The sequence below is a fragment of the Pseudorasbora parva genome, chromosome 1, assembly GCF_024679245.1.
Source record: "Pseudorasbora parva isolate DD20220531a chromosome 1, ASM2467924v1, whole genome shotgun sequence".
In the NCBI taxonomy this organism is placed as follows: domain Eukaryota; kingdom Metazoa; phylum Chordata; class Actinopteri; order Cypriniformes; family Gobionidae; genus Pseudorasbora; species Pseudorasbora parva.
The window spans coordinates 29,438,256-29,445,360 of NC_090172.1; the positions used below are offsets into that span (position 1 = coordinate 29,438,256).

General features: G+C 42.8%; 1 long non-coding RNA gene across 1 annotated transcript in view; it reads right to left on the minus strand.

The window, feature by feature from the left end:
* The window catches only part of LOC137070471 (uncharacterized), a 71,979-nt gene that overhangs the window by 49,445 nt on the left and 15,429 nt on the right, over positions 1-7,105 (minus strand). The gene's annotated exons all lie outside the window — the stretch shown is intronic.

Sequence of the window (7,105 nt, forward strand, 5' to 3'; positions counted from 1 at the left end):
TGAATGAGATATGAATGAGTTCGTTCACAGGGCAGCGGGATCATCATTTCAGCGATTAAAACATCAAGATCAACTCTATTCTTCACATGAAGACATCGTATGACTTCAGAAGACTTGGAAAGCAACGTGAGTTAATACTTTTATACTGTTTTGGTCCCTTTTTGCAATAAATACTTGTGACTGTACATTTATTTGCCTGTTATGTGTTTTATATAGTTTAGATGTGGGTAGGTTTAGGGTAGGTGTTGGGTTAGTTGCTCCAAAATATAAAAGTAGCCTTTAAATATTTATAAAATCATGTCTGCTTATACAAACGCAAAGATTTAAATGCGTCTATGTATGACGCCAAAGGTATCTCATTGAAATAAATGGAGCACCCAGCGCGTCGAAAAATGACGCCTAGGGGCACCTTTAGTGTCTTCATTGTGATGCGGAAGGCACTTGACCATGCTTCGGATTTTGACGCCCTGGGAGTGAGAACAGGTTGGTTTCTAAGGACTACAGCAAACGGCCGGTAGGGACTACAGACATTCCTCCAGGGTAGCTGACATCACCAGCCCCAATATTTACATAAACCCCTCCTCCGAGAATATTAAAAAAGGGGGACGAGGCCATTTTTTATTGCTGTGGAGAAGAGTTGTTGTGGTATAGGAGGCTGGAGTGTTGAAGAAATGCTGTTATGTTCATCCGGATTGCAGGTCCACTTTGTTCATTCTTCCTAGGGACGGGGTAGTTAGGGATCAATGGTTCAAATTTATTTTTAACTCGGTCCCTCATAATTATTACCCAAATCTCACTCTCTGTGCTGCACATTTTATGGAGGAAAGCTTCCACAATCGTTGCGAGTTCAATGCAGGATTCGTACAATGGCTTGTCCTGAAAGATGCAGTTCCAACTTTAAAAACAGAAGCTGTTTACTGGCCACAACCTGGAAATAGGATTTATTTTTCATCTATGTTTTTTCCTGTAATAGATCATATTTTGAATTGTACGTTGTAGCATGGAAGTAAACAAATCAAATCCCGAATCGACTACAAAATCCTCCTGCTCACACATAAATGCACCACCATATCTACAAGAACTCATCACTCTGCACCCTTTATCCTCCACCTGCACCCTTTAGATCATCAGGCCACCTGCTTCTTCAAGTCCCCACCACCAGGCTCCGTACCATGGGAGACCGAGCATTCTGCTCGGCTGCACCGCAGCTTTGGAACCACCTCCCCAGTGAGCTGAGAGCAGTACAGAGCCTGGACCATTTTTAAGCAGAACTGAAGAATTTTCTGTTCAGAAAGGCTTTTTTGTGTTGATTGTTTTTATTATTCTATATTTTTACTTTTTTATTAATTTTAGTTATTTTCTCTTTTCCATTGTAGAACTTTGAGATTTTTTGGAATGAAAAGTGCGTTATAAATAAAATCTATTATTATTAAATGACAACACTGTTTGGCTCTGCAAACCAGTTTGTTAAATGTTCATTCATACTTAATGTTATCCGACAAACATCTAATGTTACAAACTTTTTTTTTTTTTAAATCTCTACAGCGAACTTGGAATTAGTGTAAATTATTCTTTGATTAGAGCTTTTATGTATTGTTTATCTACATGCTTGTGTATCTACAGGAATGCTAAACATGGTTCTTTGTTGGATTTGGCTACTATAGTAAAGCCAATGTTTAGCGTTTGTTTTGGGTTAATAGTTCTTGCAACAGATATTTGGCTATAATCGTTCTAAAAATACAAACGTAACGGTGCCATTCAGTAGCAATCGTTATAGATCCACAGTCTTTACAGACTACCGGTAAATGTAAGGGGTTTGCAAAAAAATGTGCACTAGGCGGTTAGCAAATCACAACACACAGGGCCAGCTAACCAATCTGAGCCAAGTGCGTATTTTTGAGGGACCGGTTTATTAGGACCAGGAAACCATCAGACCGTTTTTACAAGGAGGGACAGAGAATTTGTATGCAACTCCTCCAGAAATATGGGTGTAAAAGGGAGACGGCGTGCATCACGCATTCAGGTATGTGCTGAGGATCCTGGTCCTGGTCATTTCAGCAGGCAGTTCAGCATTGTGGCAGGAGGGACACCACATCTCGTTCCCTCAATCAGGGAATGGAGGTTACAATAGTAACTGAAATGTTCTCTATCTGTCAGTCACTTCAACGTAGTGTCAATGACTGACATTAGGGGACCCCCGGGCAAAATGCCAAAACAGCTGAACCATGTTACAAGGTTTTGGTGGTACAGTTGTTGACAAGCCCCTTGTTTTGGGTAACAAGCTGCTTCAGCCAGTATTTAAACCTTTTCTCTCAAACGCAGTAACTACTGGCAGAGACAGAGCTTTGCTTAGGGGAAGACATAGGTTTACCATTAGGGAAACCATATCTTCGACAATACATCATATGTGATCACAATCAGGGATTACTAGTATGTCGTCCAGCCTGATGCTCTACAGATGCTTGTTAGAGAGGGGCCATTTGCTAGAGCCCAGGAGGATGCCACAATTCTCAAGGATTGTGCATGTATTGGGCCTGGTTTACAATGACATCCACAATCCAATGGGTCATCCTCTTTTTGGAGAAAGGTTTTCTCTTCTGCTCTGTGTACGGTCCAAGTAAACATGCCAGGTGTGTACTGGACACAGCAACAAGAAGTCTGTGTCTTCCTCATCCCGTGGCAGCATTTGCAAGCTCACCACTTTGTAATAGAAACTTTGGGCATGTAGTGTGGCCAGGGTCTCAGGATCACTTGAGAGTGTTCTGGACATAACTCAAGGCATGTTTCACTGGCAGAAAATGTCTGCAGGTCTCCAACCCTCTTGATGGAAGTGATCATGGTCAGGTGGGCTATCTTCACAGAGAGGCACACTTAACTCTACTGACTCCAAGGGCTCAAAAAATATATGTTAGTCCTGCAAGGGAATAAGGCATGACCTAGGAAGATTTAACCTCCTGGCACCTCCAAGGCACAGGCCAACCTCATAGAGGGGGCTGTCGGATGGGACATAAGCTCCAAGAACCAAGTCCCGTCTGGGCCTGTACAATGCTACCATCAGGATTTGTTTTTCTTTCTTTCTGACTTTGTATGCCTGTGCAATCATGGATCACTGAGGGAAACAAATACTTGTGAAGGCACTGGGAACAGCTTTAGTTGAAGAGTCTCATCTGTAATTAAGGATGTGGTAAGTCACCACCCATCCTGGCCGGACTGCAAACTGTGACCCTGACAACTAGCAAGTTGTTCTTTCTTTTTGAAAAAGTGGATACCTGTGCCACTTGGTAAGTGGTGGAACAAAAACAAAATTAAACTAAAGATTCAGCGTTACTGATGGGCCATTTGCTCATGCTGCATCATAATTGATGTTGTAGTCCTTGGCAACAAACAGATGTCACTGAAGAGGCCACCTTGCGAGATGGGGGCATCAAGAAAACTGACTTGTCGACCTCCCTCATCTCAGCAAGGTTAAGTGAGCGATGGCACTCCTGGACCACCATGGTGGACATTGCCTAGCTGAGAACCCATGCTGTGACCTTTGTAGCTCGGAGAGCTACGTCGGTCACAGAGCGCAGTTCCTGAAATGACTGAGGTGCCCTTGAAATGATTGAGGTGCTCTTGAGCAAGATCCCCAATTGCTCCAGGGGTGTCACAGAAGAAATGGCTGCCCACTGCTTTGATGTGTGTCCACGATTTGCAATGTGTGCGGCGTGTTCACTACTCACTACTCCTAATGTGTGTGCACTAACTTGGATGGGTTAAATGTAGAGGACAATTTCTGAGTATGGCTTACCATACTTGGCATCACTTTTAATTTCACTTTGCAAGTGAACTTGCTGCAGTGAACTTGCAGGCCCTTAATGGGAGTTTGGGACAATTCTAATGGGAGTGTAGGACAATTCTACCAGATGCCAGCATTTTGGGGGCATAAATGCATTGCAACTACATGCTACACCTGCGAAACACCTTTATACCTCCTGGCCATCGCACTGTCAAGGGTAGTGAGTGTAGAAAAGCTTGTAAAGCAGGACCGGTGTTGTGGAGAAAGGCAGAGTTCCAGAAGTCAAAATAAGACTTTACTGAACCAAGCAAAAAAGGTAAGATGGATTTGAATCTGGCAAGGGCACGATTCTTATACTTTTGTCCTTATTTGTTGTTCCGCAATGACCAAGCAACTTAATTTTCTTGTTAGATTCACCCCTCCTGGTTTTACCATTAAAGGGGTGAAACACTCAGTTTCAGTCAATCTCACGTCAATCTTGAGTACCTATAGAGTAGTATTGCATCCTTCATATCTCCGAAAAGTCTTTAGTTTTATTATATTTATAAAAGAAAGATAGGCTATACCGAGTCTTTCTGGAAAAAAAAAACGAGTGCCTGGAGGCGTATCGTGTGGGCGGAGCTAAAGAATGACGAGTGCACAGCTACTGCACGAAAGATTGCTGAAAGCTGTCATCCTCAAGCGTGGAAAAGAAAATGTTACTCTAATAAACCATGGCTATCAATCAGATTCAACTAATACAGATATGATCCAGAATCAGATTTGGAGGATGAAATAAATTGAACAAGAGAAAGAGCAGCAGCAGGAAGTCCGTCTCTGTGGTATGTAAGTTACTGTATTTAGTGGCCTGTCAACATTTGCGTTTGTTAACTCGTGGTTTTGAAGAAGCACGCTTTGTGAGAACGTCCCCTAGCCTAGCTTTATGTTTGGGTGGTTTTACAATAAACAAACTGACAAATTAGTCAGCTAAACAAAAAACAAAAAAACACACACCATACATCACATTCCATTGATAAATTAACTAACGTATACACGATTGTGTTGTTTACTGATGTTTACTGATGTTTACTTATGCGACGATAGCCAACAACATAGACATTTGAAGCAGTTTTACTCAACGCATGCTTCCAAAGCAGGACCGTGAACCTTTATCGTTGGGATCGCTCCATCAAAAACACACTTCTTGTTGATTTGGTGAAGTCCTGTGACAGCAGAGACCGTGGAGATCCACTATTGCGACACGACCAAAGCGTGATTTGACGCTGCTCGTAATTTCTGCGTTCAAATCGGTTCAAATGCAGCGCTGCCTTCCCGGAATGCTGTGCGGGCGCATTAAAGTCGTTTGATGTCACCCATAGGAATAAAGTGGAGCGCGGCGCGACATAAGTGTTGCACGGACGAGTGAATCTGCACCTTGAGAGCAGTGTTTATGCGCGTGCATTTGCTCTTTCGCCTCAGTCACGGGCGCACCCTTCCGGAAGAAGAGCCCGTACGGCCCATACAAGGACCTTCTGCTCTATCGATGTCAAGCAGACCCATACTCGGAAAAAACTCTCCGAAACTTGTGAGAAACCGGAAGGAGTATTTTTGACACAGAAATACTCCATCAAACGTCCAACTTAGTGTTTGAAACCTTGTCTATGTTTAGGATAGGAATCCAAGTCTTTAACAGTGTAAAAAGCTCAGTATGCATGAAACAGCATTTCACCCCCCCTTAAAGTTTTACTTCTCTTGCCTTTCTTTCTAATTGTGGAACCCTGCCAGTTGATGGTCAACTCTTTCTCAGAGGCAAGATGTAACATTTTCCAAGGACAATCAAATCGTTTCCGGAGGCAAGAAGCCTCCAAGTGACATATTTCTTTCACCTCTTAATAATGGTCTTATTCATCCTCAACCACCTGTTGTTTATTAAAAAAAAAAAAAAAAAAAAAAAAAAACTGCAAAATCTGCTCAGTGGGCCATAAGACTTTCTCAGATGTATTTGACCTTTGTAATAATTATTTCTCACAGTCAGATAGGCCATGATGCCTTCAAAAATCATCTGGATTTTATAGTATTCAAACTTTTTTCTACAATTGAGTTCTTGTAGGATAAATAAAATATGTCATCACTAGGCAGTAAAAAGATGCCCTCCATGACTTTATCAGCTCTTCATGCATTTCAAGGAAGAAAAGCACTGGGGCAGGGTGTTCCGAGCCCAGATACCAATCATCCACCCATGAGTGGAGGATTCCACTCCAGACTGATGTTCGATGTGGCCCAGGCAAGCATGGCTGCCAACTCTACTCAGACTGAGCTACGACACCCAAGGGTGGGAGTCCAGCCGACTCCTCAGCATTGGAGGGCATAAGCCTGCCCTTTGATGCTGCTATCAATAGATCGTCCTCGTCCAGAGCACCAAATGCAAAATCAGGTGCCCCGCCAAAGTCATTCAGGAACTCCACCGTGTGCATTGTGCAAGATGAGCAACGGGAGGGTCATGGAGACTGACCTGCCGGAAACACTCCCATTGCCTTCATAATGGGCCTCATTCATGAAACACGAGCAGAACGAATTTGTGTGTAAATTGTTCATAAAGCCACTCTGACGTAAAATTCTGAATTCTTGAAAATGTGCGTATTTTCAAAATGTTATTTGGTACAAAATAAATTTACACCTGCTACCCACTACGTCTTTTTTTGTTTTGTTTTGTTTGTACTGTTTAATGCTGGGTAATAGGCAGCGCTTGTCACTGTCATTTTTAACCAGGCCGTCCAATCACAATGGAGGAGGCGCGGGACAAAAACTACACAGACCAACCATCCCACTTGTACACCAACCTAACAACAATAATAGAGAAGATAATAATGCTTTTTACTTTAATTAAAAACTTTTAACTTGTATCTTTATTTATTGCTAGTCATATGTAGCCTAGAAATCTAGACGCACCCTAGCGGCAGCAAATTTAATCTGCCCGCAAGTGTCGTCTAGGAACTCTCAATACCCTTCTGAGCTGTATTCCTCTCAATCTGGACGGGCCAATCACATCGTGTATAGAGTCGGCGGGCGGGGCCATAATGATGACGGCCGAGTTGCGTTTGCGTCCTTCTAGTAAAGTCAGAAACTGGCGAACGGCGGCGGTCTTTCGAATCAGCTTTGACCACGACTCTGGAAGACTTGGAGTTAAGCTTTTCTCTGAGAAAAGAACAAAGAACGGCACTGAAGTCATTCTTAAAAAGGGAAGATGTGTTCGGAGTTTAGCCGACCGGATACGGTGAATGTTTAATCTATCAACAAGCTCTGTTTCCCCTTCGTTGCTCTGGTTGGTTGTAGCGCTATCCTATCGCG